The sequence below is a fragment of the Convolutriloba macropyga genome, chromosome 12, assembly GCF_964194025.1.
Source record: "Convolutriloba macropyga chromosome 12, txConMacr16.3, whole genome shotgun sequence".
Taxonomy (NCBI): Eukaryota; Metazoa; Xenacoelomorpha; order Acoela; family Convolutidae; genus Convolutriloba; species Convolutriloba macropyga.
The window spans coordinates 55,767,867-55,781,236 of NC_134479.1; the positions used below are offsets into that span (position 1 = coordinate 55,767,867).

General features: G+C 32.5%; 1 protein-coding gene across 7 annotated transcripts in view; it reads right to left on the reverse strand.

The window, feature by feature from the left end:
• LOC142351059 (uncharacterized) overlaps window positions 1-13,370 on the reverse strand; it is a 76,698-nt gene that overhangs the window by 14,072 nt on the left and 49,256 nt on the right. The window contains exon 1 of one of the 7 annotated variants that reach the window (XM_075403130.1): window positions 7,960-8,098. The exons of 3 other annotated variants lie outside the window; for them this stretch is intronic. The gene's annotated coding sequence lies outside the window, so the exon portion shown is untranslated. Of the gene's footprint in view, window positions 1-366; window positions 628-1,623; window positions 2,061-2,330; window positions 2,425-7,959; window positions 8,099-13,370 lie in introns of those variants that run through there. 3 more of the 7 variants (XM_075403135.1, XM_075403134.1, XM_075403136.1) reach the window with 3 other exon arrangements.

A 13,370-nucleotide genomic window follows, 5' to 3' on the forward strand; every position in this document is an offset into this window, starting at 1 on the left:
TTTGAAATTAGATTCGGCTTAATCTCACAAATCCGTCCGTTGGAGAGAGGGGAAAGGTTTGGGTAGGGAGGAAGAGGCACTGGATCCTTTAAAAATATAAACACATGTTAGCAAAAGAAAATTTATTCTTAAGAATGTGAACTTGACTAGTTAACTAATAATTTGCAACCTAATTTGGTTAAAATTTTTTGTTTGAGAGTTACTTTCTTTGGTTTAAGGTAATTGGGCTATGCTAAAAAGCATAATTATCAATCATGAAAACAAGCAAGAAAGACAAAAACGGTTTAACGAGCTAAGAAGAGATGTAATAGCGTGTCTTTTATATAAAAAAGATGGTCTTAGTTGGTGATTATTGGAGCTACATACCTGTTTCGTTTGTGACTTTAAGTTATGTACATACGTGCGGGGCTTGCCATTCCTTCTTTACTTGTTTACTCTTGTTTATTCTTATTTATTATTCCAATCAATTTGAGCTTCTGCAGCTAAACTGTGTTCTACATGAGTGAAAACTAAAAACTTGTCTCTTCAAGCAATCAAAATGCGGAAAAGCGGCGCAAGAGCGAAAAGAGGGAATGGAAAAATTGAATTTTAAAACGGGAAAATCGTATCTTAGAGATGTGTACCACGAACACAAATAATAAGAGCCGCAAACAGGTAAATAACAACAAGTAAACACACATAAACAGTTAATCATCTAAACATCCTCTCATAATAATCAAGATTGCGGGCTTTTTCCTTTATTCAATTAGGATTTTTGCCTTTTCCCTCCGCTAAAATGTCCCAAATTTGTTCATCCCAAAATTTAGGCAGCGGTGAGTGACGCGTGCCATAATCAGGATACAAATCGACGAAAAATAAACAAAAATAAACAGGAAAAAGAGCAAAAATTCAGCCCAAAATCTCATTGTAGCAAGAATGCAGAATGATGTTCTTTCTAATTGTGGGAGCTTATTGACAAAGGATACTATAGGCAAAAAGAATCACTTTAAAAAGCACAAAATGCATTTTGTTACAGATTCGCGTTTCATTATTATTGTTAAAATGCGGAGGAATCATTTTAAGGTGATTTTTCGCTCTATTAATTTAAAAGCAGATAGATCTGTATTTGTTACAAAAGTGCTTTTAAAGGTATAGATGTGTCATTAGAGAACATAAATTGACACTTAATAATCAAAGCAGATGCGGGTCTTTTTTTAACAAAATATTACAAAAATTTTTTTGGTGCAATTTTACGGCAATTTTGCGGAATGCGCAAAAATGAAAATGAAAATAGGAAAAAATGATAATTAAAAACATTGTTATGGTGAAATTTATTCCAACATCACGACATTAATATCAGTTAAACAGTTCTGTCATAAAAATTAACCATAGAGTCATAGAAAAGCTTAGTCGGACAAACTCTTCTCAATAATTATGCTTGACTTTTAATTATTTGCAAATATAAATTGAACAGAAATTTATGTCACAGTCTCAGATCTTAGAAGTGGCAAACGACAGTTGATATGTGACTAAAGCCGGAAAAAATTGGTTAAATTATTTGGAAAATTCAATTTTAAAGAAAAATTTGTATATTGACTTTTGCGAGTTCTTAAAAAGAGTCTAACGGCTAATCAAATATCTTACCTGTTTTTAAGAGCACGGACAATTTCAATGTTACAATGCAAAAAGATACGAATTCAAAAAGAAGCAGACAACACATACAAGCTTTAATAAACAGCAGAACAGCAATAACGTAAACAACAGGTAAACAAATCAACAAAAATCGGTTCTGGCTATGGTCAAAAATTTGGGAAGAGAGTATAATACGACAAGGAGAGACGGTGGAAAATAATGGAAGACTTTTTATCCTCTTCCCAGTTTTCCCAATGATGATGATGATGGAATATTTTAACCTGATGTGTTCTATGTTATGTATGTGTCTGTGTGTGTGTGATGAAGGAGTAGGAAACTTGAGTGGATTTGAATATCTTCTGCGGATACGAAAGACATCACAGCTCAACTAGCAGACGAGAGAGCAAATGCTCAATTAGCAGAAACGACAGTTGTCAATATTACATAAAGTGAAACAAGTAAAAAAAATATGAGATGATACAGTTTTCTCAGCAGAAAAATTTTGAACTTTTCAAGATGAAAAAATGGTGAGCAAGCCTAAATATACCTGTTAAGAGTTAACTTATCAATGGGATATTTTTAGAAAGGAAATAAGGAAAAAATTGCACTAAGCTTGAAAATGCTTTAAATTTCTAAACTAAAATAAGGAATTTCGATTGGAAAATTTTTTCAAAAAATGACATTTTAAAAAAATATATTTTAAAGTCTCCGAAAATTACCTTTACGGCTGAACAAGTAAATTTGAGCAGCAGCACTCGCTATAGAACGGCACTGAGAAAATAAATTTTTCAATAAGTTTTCAAAGCACTAGCGACTTTTTTCAACCTTTTAGGGAAATATGGTATGAAATAAGTTAAAATTAAATTGATAAAAAGGTTTACTTTAGGCTAATTGAGCGAGGACAGGGGTGTTCGGCTGTTTGCACTGCAAGTGGTTAGAGATTAGGAGAGCGGGTGATTTATGGATATGGAAGAAGAGGGAGAAGGAGAGAAAATAGAGGGAAGAAGAATAAAATTAGGGGCCAAGATTTAGAAGGAAACGAAGGAGGGGGGATGGGAAGAGAAGACAAAACGGCCCAAAAGTGGGAAAATCTGGGAAGACGCACAAAATGAGGGAAGAGATAGATAGTCAGACCATTGCTGTTGTATTAGCGTGCGTATGAACAACATAAGTCGTATCCAAAATGTGGGAAAAGTAGGGAAAACTATGAAAGATGGGAAAAGATACAAGGGAAAAGAAAGGAGAAAAGATGGAAAATTGGGGGGAAATGGAAATTGGTTGAAGAAAACAAGAAGGAAAAGATTGAACGAATGCTGGAAAGATGGAATGCTTTAAAAATCATTTCGTTCCAAAGAACATATAGTAGGAGCAGCGAAAGAGATTCACGCGTAAAAATTAAGGAAAACTAAGAAGCCTCCCTCCATTGATGGGATGGGAAATCTAGCAAGACTGTGGCAGTGTGGTGCTTTTCCTACTCTTAATATATATCTCGCTCTATCTATCAATCTATCTTTATATATCTACTATGTACGTATGTATAAAGTGGAAGCGAAAGGGGAAGAAAAAGGAGTTGCTCTAACTCACATTAGTTTCTGATAACTCTTTCTCATATCAATTCCAACTACATTAACTAACCACCCCCCTCCCCCCCCTCTCTCTCTTTCTCCCTGCCCCCGCCTGCCACCCCGCTTTCAACTCTGTATCCTGACACCCCCTCTTACAAAATCACCCAACCACACCCCCCTCCCCTCTTAAAAATATAGTCCACCCCTCTTGAGCGGATATTAGTATCACAGGCGCGCTATCATGAATATGTAGTTTATATACTTTCTCTCTCGCTCTTGCTTCTCTCTATCTCGCTAGCTCTCCGCCGCTCTTTTCTCTCTTTCTCTATACAACTAGCTAGCTCGCTATATTAGTTAGATGATAAAACTACATATCAATCTATCTACCTATCTATCTTTATAAAAAACAACCTGCACAATAAAGCATTAGTATCACACACAAGTATATTCACAACTATAGACCATTAGACCTACTTTTGTTCCAAATGTGCTGATTTTTGCTATCCCTCTATTCCTTATTTGTACTCCATTTCATCTTGCTCCCTCGCCACACCCCCCCCCCCCCAGTCTTCAAGCCTATTCCATACATCTTAGTACCTTCTTTCTTAGTTCAGGATTTGGATTTCATTTCACAACAGCAGTATGTAAATGAAGGAAAGAAGGCTGAAAGCAATGAGAAAACAAGACGGTAATTTTAGATCTCAATTTTATCGACCAAAATCCAGACAAAAAAATGAAATAGGGTGAACCCAACGCCGGGTATTTACAATGTAACGATATATACGAACTTTATTCTGTTTCAATGCAGTTTTATCTAAATAACAATATTTGTAGAAAGTTAAGTAATCCTTTTTGGCAAAAACAAAAATTTTAAAAAATGAATGCCAAATTCTGTTCATATTATCTATTAACAAATTGAGAACGTATAAAAAAATTCTATTTTGTGAATGAAAAGCATCAAAATCATCCCAAAAAACAGTTAAATATTTAAACTAATTAAAATGAACGTTTTATATTTTAGAAATAAAAAACAAAAATTCAGTTATTTTTGATAATCTATTGGTCGAAAAAAACTTTGCCAGCGAAATCGGTGAAGAAAGCACGATAGTTTTGATTTTCGCTATTCTTGTTTGTTGAAAGACGAAGCTCAACTCTACTCTTTAAAAAAATGTTTCGAACACATTAGCAGAGATATCTATCAGTTACTCAAAATTGGAATATTTGCAGAGAAAATTGATATCAAAAACCTATGACGACATCTTCAAAAAAATCCTGTTACAATCCTGTTACAATTTTTACAACGCTGCTTTTCAGTTTTTAATTCTTTTTTCTTTTTTTCTATTGTCTTAACAATTGGTCAAAATTGTTTATTTGCATCAAAAAACAATATCACAAAAAAAACGGTTCTAAAAATTGTACATGTCAACCAAAATTCACTATTTTGCATTGCTCTGAATAAGTTGAGCTATTGGTCGCAATAGTTGACTTATAATTGAAACTCATATATGAAATCTGGTATTATCTGATATAGCTGATTGAAATCGATGATTTTGAAAATAACTTTCTTGAGCTCAAACACATTATATTACAATCAAAAATCGATAAGTTAAATACATGACCTCTTAAAAATTTAACTCTGCTACTACTTTACTAGTTTCGAAATTACCAAGATGTAAAAATTTTTATCACAAAAATAAGCGTTCATCAAAAATACCTTTTCACTCTGAAGCTTTTGGCCGTGTCTGATCAGATTCCAATTTTTGAACTACTTTCGAGAGAAAGAGAAAAAAAAAGTAGGTGGATCATTTTGAGAACTGTTTGCTTAATTTTTTCAAAAAAATTTTGCTAAACCCATTTTTGTGTTCTGAAAAATATCGATATGAGGGCATCCCAGGCCATTCTGTGATACGTAGTTTTGCAGCTCTTTCGAGGCTTGTCAATCGAAATTTAAAAAAAAACCAAATCCGGTTTACAAAAAAATGTGGTCGTATCGTGACTTATATTTCTCAACTCCACACAAGATTTTTGAAGCAAACTTCAAAAAAAATTCTACCACTTCCATTTGATTTTGAATACCTAATTTTCATGGCATCCCGCAATCACTACTCCCTTTTTTCTTTCCTATCCCTCTGTCTCTCTTTCTCTCTCTCTCTCTCTCTCTCTCTCTGTGTGTGTGCTTGCGTTTTTCCCCCTACTCTTCATTGGCGATACTTTCAGTTCAATTAGAGTAATAGTCCAGAAACACTATATAAAAAAGTCAAAAAATATTGCGATTAAGAGAAGATTACTTGTGTTTAAATATCTCGTCCAAATGGTTTAAAAAGGCCAATTGACAGGTGCAAAATCAAACTGTTGAATGGTTGTAATTAGACATGTGATAACAAATTCGGTTGTTCTTTTTGCGGTTAATGATCACACAATTGGCACGGAAAACATTGTTTTGATTAAAGGTATGTTCGTCAAATATTTAAAAATACTTTAAAAAACTTAAAAAATTTGACATGTGACTTTATTAAGACACTAAGACTAGAATATTACACGCATAACTGGTTTGGCCTGATTTCTGAAGTATATCTACACAAAGCTGGCTTTCTTTAGTTTCTTCAACTCTATAGCATCACTTTTGTGTATCAAAGCAAAGTTTCAAGAAATTATTAGGAAGCCATTACTGTGCTACAATTTATCACTTTTTCTGTGCAAAAAATGATTCATATCCCATATCCAAATCTGCTTTTTGAAAAACTTTGCATCTTCTATGCTTTCTGGATTTTTTTAATATTTGAAATATAATTAATCACTGGCTTCGTTCAACCAACTATGATCATCACAATTACTTTCAACTCAAACTTTTTTTTCGAGAAGCATAATGTTTCTGGTATCCAAATTAGCTCAAACATAAGTAACATTTTGCAAGAACCAAGTACAAAAAGAAGGTGCAGCATTTCAAAATTCTTTATTGAACTTTGGGGTTAAGCCTGTCTAGTTCAATGACGTCATTATCTTCAGAAAAATTGTAAATTTTCTTGTAGCTTGATGAAAAAAATTGGATTGACTAAAAACATGGCTACATTGCTCTTCCCAGGGTAGTAATTCAATCTACTGTACGTAACTACAATCGTGGGAGTATTCTGTTCCAAGAACAGTTTCATGAGAGCCTTCTCGTTCGACAATTTGCTTAAAAAGTTACTAACTTAGGTAAATTTGAGGTAGGAACTTCTGAAAAAGAAAAATTTCCCTGAACTGTTTGGGCACTTTCTTCAGATGTTTTCCAGGCATGTTCAGGTAAAAATTCAGCCAGTGTTGCCTGAATTTTGCCTGAACATTTTTGTCCTCGGATTCTCGAATCCGTTTCTGTTAGTCATATATCAACAAGAATACGTTTCAAATCAACAAACAACGGTTTTTAATTCTTTTGAGCCCATTTTTGGTATTCATTTCGGCACAAAATTTCGGTATAAAAATTTGTGATATGTAAAAGTCTGTAAACAAAGTTAGGGTGTTCTTGTCACTCCTGCAAAGATCTTGCAAGTTCGTACATATCTTGATACTATCTTGTCATGTAATATGGCAAGATCTGGTCAAGATTTTCCATGATTAAGTATGTTTCTTATTAAGGCTATCAAGTTTCATTTCACTGGGTTTTGTCACCATACTTCTCGTGTGGAAGAAATATGGTTAAAATTCAATTATATTATAAGTGTCAATTATATGTTCTTTGTTTATGAATATACTAAGAATTTTCAGCAGGGCAGTTGCTACTCATCAAAAGTCATTTCAAGTTCAAGTAATTTAATATGCGATGTAGAATGATTAAACTAGTAGCTATTAAAAAGACCCATTGAATAATATAAAAAACAAGCAAATTTGCAAGCAAATGTCAGCATTATTTGCTCCCCCAAGTTTTATTAGGCTTTATAGGTTTTCGCGGACAACAGTAGCAGTGAGATAAAACCATTTCAATTTTACTCAAAATTGGGCATATTTGTCACTGATATCCGCAATCGGTTATTTCTTATCCGTTTGCATTGAAATTTAACCATATTTCTTCCACGCGAGAAGTATGGTGACAAAACCCAGTGAACTGAAACTTGATAGCCTTAATAAGAAACATACTTAATCATGGAAAATAGTGCCAAGATCTTGCCATGTTACATGGCAAGATAATATCAAGATATGTACGAGCTTGAGAGATCTTTGCATGAGTGACAAGAACACCCTAACTTTGTTTATAGACTTTACATATCACAATTTTTTATGGGCATAAAAGAATTATAAACCGTTGTTTGTTGGTTTGAAACGTAATTTTGTTGATATATGACTAACAGAAACGGATTCGAGAATCCGAGGACAAAAACGTTTGTTTAAATACGAAAAGTCTTGAAAAGAGCAACTTAAAAATATAATGTTCAGGAAAAGAGCAATCACAACACTATGATTACTTATTACGCCTCTCGATTTCAGTGAAAATTTTGTTCCCATGTTTTACCATGATCTTGGAAAGATCTTATCAAGATGTACCAAGAACTTTTGTCCTATCAAGATCTTGGTAAGGTAATCCATGTTTTGTCAAGACTGTCAAGATCTTGCATGTCTTGGCAAGGTGCATCCAGTTTCATTTCACTGGGAACGTCGTTACTCATGTTCGCAAACGCAGACAAGACTGATATGTAGGATTGGCGACGTACTGATGTTTTGCTACTCCTTCAAATGGGTATTAGTGAAAATTAAAAAAATAAAACGTTTTTGAATATAACAAACTTCTAGATAAAAAATCAAGACTTACCATTCGCATCTAAAGAATCCCTTTTCATTAAATAAAACAATAAAATTCAAGCAGAGATTGTTTTTGACGTTTTTTCTAAAATCGTTGAATTCAGAACGTGTTCTTGTGTTTCTTGAATCAACAATAAAACTCAAATTATATAAAATATAACGCAAAGATTTTTGTTTAGCTGTTTTTGTCACGAAACAATAAAGCCAAGATATCACAAATAATAAATACATAAAACTTTTTCATCATAGATTGAAGCTAAATCTATACAATTAAGATACGAATAAGATAGATAGCTCTTGTATTATTATATATTATACAAAAGATTGTATATATAGACAAGATTGTAGCAAACTAAATAGATAAATTGATTTGAAAGAGCATATACTGATAGTTAGATATTCGACAAAATGATTATTACAAATAAAATGCGTTTTAATCTGCTAAAATTCTGGACATAAATAACAAACAACTGGTCTTACAAAGGTTGTGGAAGGAAATTTAGCCGACTAATATTTAGCCGAACTCAAAACTCGAAAATTTAGCCAATTTTTTTGCCCAAAATTGGGCAAATTTTAATGGTTAAATCGTGGGGAATTTTTTTGCGGCAAATTTCAGTTGCGAATGTTATAAAGAAATTTTATTAAATTACAAATTTTGTACAAAATTATAGTAAAAAATGGTCGTATTTCGGTTTTCTGTAATTTCGGCTTAATTGCATGTATGCCAATTGGAGAGTTAGTGAAAATCTACAAGACTAAATGTGTCTTATACAAGAAACGTGAGTAAAATCTGAACAGAATGATTAGATTATATTTGTACATGCATCTTTGTCGTGAATAGAAAATATCCTGCAATATATTATGATTTATCACACGTACTGTAGTTATAGAGTGTGATGTGTATCCTTTTACAAGTATAATACACGCAAAGATACAAGCGTACTATCTTCACTCCTTATACATGCATAAGCAAAAATCGATCTAGTATTATGTAAGTTATTATAAAATGATGATATATACGTGAATGTATATGCAAATGTAATATCATTTTGTTCGCAGGTAATTCTTGTAAATGCGTCGTGCATAAAAATCTAGACCTCTATTTAGTTGCTAGACTGATTTTGTGTACATTGAATTTATCTTTCTAACAAAGAATAATAATCAATGCTTGCTAGCTCTTTAAAGTAAACAATGTTTACATGACATTGGGCAAAAATAACAACTAGTCCGTTTATTTTTTCAGTCGCCACCAACTTTTAAAATTCCACATATTTTAAGTTGTTGAAAAGATCGATCGTTTAAAATCTTAACGGCAATTGAATACTGGAAAAATCTGTGTTATAACTACGAATAGTAGAGAGAAAAGAGTTGAGAAACAACTAGATGGGCTAATCAGCTAAACATAATAGACCTTCTCGTATGAAGTTAGATAGCCTTAGATCAGTGCATATAATATCACAGCTCCAAATCAATTCAATTTTATTGGATCTTTTCTGCTAGCGCCCCCCCCCCCCCCCCCCCGCTTAGTTAGGCACCCCCCATTTATAAATGTGTAAACATATTGTCAAAGCTAAGTAATCTTATACGTGAACATATATGAGCAATATGCATTTACTAAAAGCTAACACAGCTATGGTTTGAAAGTATTCTGCGCTGCTAGCAGAAAAGATCCCTATTTTTAAGATAGATTTGTCGCGTCTCGAAGGGTTTTATGTCTTTTTCTCTCCGAAGCCAAGTGCTGTTGCAGCCGAGACATGACAAATCTTCAATTAAAGTCTTGTCTTGAGAATTAGCAAGTGATGAGCACAGTTGTCGAAAAAGTTTTCCTTTCCGCTTAGCAACCAAAAGACAAGCCACCAGACTTGCAATTTTCTGTCAGCCATGACATCCAAAGAGAACAGAAGTATGCCACATAAAAGCTCTTTCAGATAATGAAAAAATGATCAAAAATTGTGCTGACTTATCTTCCACGGTTTTGAAAATAGAATCTGTTTTTAAAAAAACGGAGGCATTAATCATTCATTATGACAACAATCAATTATGCCCAATTTTGCAAATCTCAATATATATTTCTCACGATTTCTGAAATGCGTAAATATGCGGAAAAAATAAACAGTTCTCTGTATGGTTCAAAGTGGACACCTCAACACGAGTCTTGGTAAATTCCACGGCTCAAACGCAGAATTTATCGGCTCTAATTTTTGACTCAAAAACGTGAACAGAAGAACATTTGGTCATGAACTGAAACCGAGTGAACAACTTTATTTCGGTGAGTGTATGTTTTTTATGTGCGTGTAAGTGTGTTTTTTGTGAGTGTGTGTATGTGTTTGTCTGAGTAAGTATGTATGTTTGTCTATGAGTATGCGAGTGTGTGTGAGTATGAGTGTGATTGTGAGAGTTAGTGTAAGTGTGAGTGATTGTGTGTGCGTGTGTGAGTGATGCTGTTCAAAACAAGGCTAAAGTTATCAGTTTTTTCGCTTTGTGATAGATATCTCCTGACTCTTTTTTGTTTTGCAGTTTGCGAATTTGTTTTCAGTGAGCATGGTTGTTAAATGCATTTGATAATTCTCAGAATCCAAAAGCATAAAGAAACTAAGACATGCCAACAGAAATAGTCCACGGATCTTAAAATTGAATTTGGCACTTATAAAAGTTACTTTTTTTAAATTCGGAGGAAACGTAAACTTGGTTCAAAAGATTAAGTCTTTACAATTTCTTTCACATCATCAGACCTCTTTTTGCCACAAAAATATGTTAAAAAAGATTTAACTGTTTTTGATTAGAGTTCTTTGAAGTTCTTCCAGATATTAAATGCTTTGTTGTAACAGAAGGAGAATTCTTGACAGAAAGAACGGTTTACGTGATACAATAAATCATAATCTCTTTTTTAGAGAAACTTGAAGGTACATTGCATAAAATCTCCCTGAGTAATTGCAGACTAGTAAAACAGTAAAAGTTAAGCATTTGTACATGTTTTGGCTCTAATGGATATTTGGTTTTGGGAATGAATCCCATCTGGCTAAACTAGAAAAAACTTAGGCTATGCAAAACTTAGGCTGCCTCTTCAACAATGCTGCTTGAAAAAAAACTGCACGTTTAGTTTTCTCCCAAAGAACTTTGTTTGACTTGAAATATTCCATGGTTTAACTTGGTTCGAATTTTTTGATATTTTTTGATTTTTGTTCAAAAACAATTAATAGGAAATGGCGAAGTGTTTGTGTGATTCTTTTCTACAGGCCAAATCGGAAAATTGTACCAGCGTTCATGGAAATTTAGTGGTAATTTTTGAAGCCCTTGAAAAACAACAACATAAATTTTTGCATAATTGCTCCTCATAATTTACTAAAACCTTTCTTACTGATACTGATAATAATGCTTGGGTGTCACATAAGTAGCTGAATCTCTAATAAATTAACAATTTTCAAATGATAGTTGTCCAAAATAATTTACATAGTCAAACAATTTCAAATATTAGATATTGCAGAAAATAACCAGAAGTTACATGAGCTAAATCTTCGATGAACAATAAAAAAAAGTTTTGAAGAACTTTTCAAAGTTAATCATTCCTCAACCTTGGATAAAAAAAGTAGTTTCTGATTCCTAAAGTAATTTATCAAGTTAGGGAATTGTGTTTTATGCAGGTAGACTTGAAGTGGAATTGTGTGTTGTTTTGAAGCATTGCTTATTAAAGGCAAAATTTTCACTATATTGGAACTCTCTCTATTTCTTGCAAAAATCCAAAACTCAAAATCGAATATTGAAGATAGGTATTCTCCGTAATTTTTTTAAAATCGGTTTTCACTAATGGTTTATTCGTTGCATTCTACAATGAGGTTTTTTTAGGGAACTGAACACTCAAGCTGTTGCTAAAAGATAATTTTATTCACTTAAAGGTGAGCTTAAATTTTGAAACTGTTAACGTTCTCGCAATGAAATTTTCCAATCTACAACAAACAAATACTCTTTTTATGAAAAACACACGTTTCTCTATTCGTTTAGTTAGATAATTTTGCGTCTGGTAGTAAAAAATTTTAATATAAAATAAAATTGATAATTTTTTATTTGGCAAGTTTCTGTCGCATTGAAAATGCTTGGTGTCAAACTGATTTTATTAGCTCCTCCTGTTACTTGTCTGTTTCTGTTATAACCCAAGACATCTTCGTCGGCTCTACTGTTCTTTTTGGGACCAAATTTTTGAATTTCCCGTTTTGTGATGTTTTAGATCGAAATGACTGATAATTTTCCTGAATAATCAATACAAAATACTGTTTTGTTTTTTTTTAAAAAATAGGCATTGGTTTTCTGTTTCAGGTTCTGATTTAAGTGAATAGATGTTAATTTTGAAAAACCTGTTCTTTTTACAGTTTTCTAGCATTTTTAATTAAAAGTCCTTTCCGAAGAAATCAGTTTTCATTTTGTAATTCATTTATCTAACGATTGTCATATGTTATATAAGTACATCAAAATTGCATTAAAAATTAAGCTCTACAAGAAGAATTGCAGGTAAATAAGAGCTCATTAACAAAATAATGCTCATCCAATGTATTGCTACAGCTCTTTAGTAAACTTGTTTTTGCTTTATCAATTTACAATTTACTGGATTGCAATTTACTGGGGAATTGTAGCTCAATTAAGTAAAATTTGAGTCATACGAATTGTTCAGAAAAGCTTTTCTTATCAGATTAGGAGTCAAAAATTAATCTTTAAAAAATGCGCAAAAAATGCAAATTTAAGAACAAAATGTTCGTTTTTTTCGTTTCCTGTACGCGTTTAAACTCAATTACGTCACCTGTTAATCTAAACTGGCTACTTCAGTTGTTAATAGAGTGTCATGAAGCATAAATTTGCACTTCTAGAAAACTTAGTTACTTTAATTCAATAACTATTTTACAAAGATGTTGAGAAAACAGTAAAGATGATTTCTACTCTTGTAATAAAACAAAAAATATATTCCGTAACTGACTGACTCTCTATGATTTTTTAAACTAAACCACAGAGATAAATCAATTAATCTTTTATTAACTGACTTGTTTTTTTGTTGTGAAAAGTTGTTCTAACACCAGTGATTCAAGATTTTTTATCGCGTAAGATCTGATAAGATGCTGATCAAAAATTTTTTAATGTGTAAAATCTTGTCTGGTCTTACACGATAAAAATTCTTATCCACGTAAATTTTAATCTTGTAAGATCTGATAAGATACTTATCAGATCTTATAAGCTAATAATTCAATTTTGCAGAATTGTTATCTGACAAGATCTGGTAAGTATCTTATCAGACCTTACACGATAAAAGTTCACGTAGGGTAGAATTTTTATCGTGTAAGATCTGATAAGACATCGTTTCAATGATTTCAAATTAACCGTATAACGTAATCAAGTTCCTTTGAAAGTAAAAAATAATCGCTAGTAGTAATATAGTGA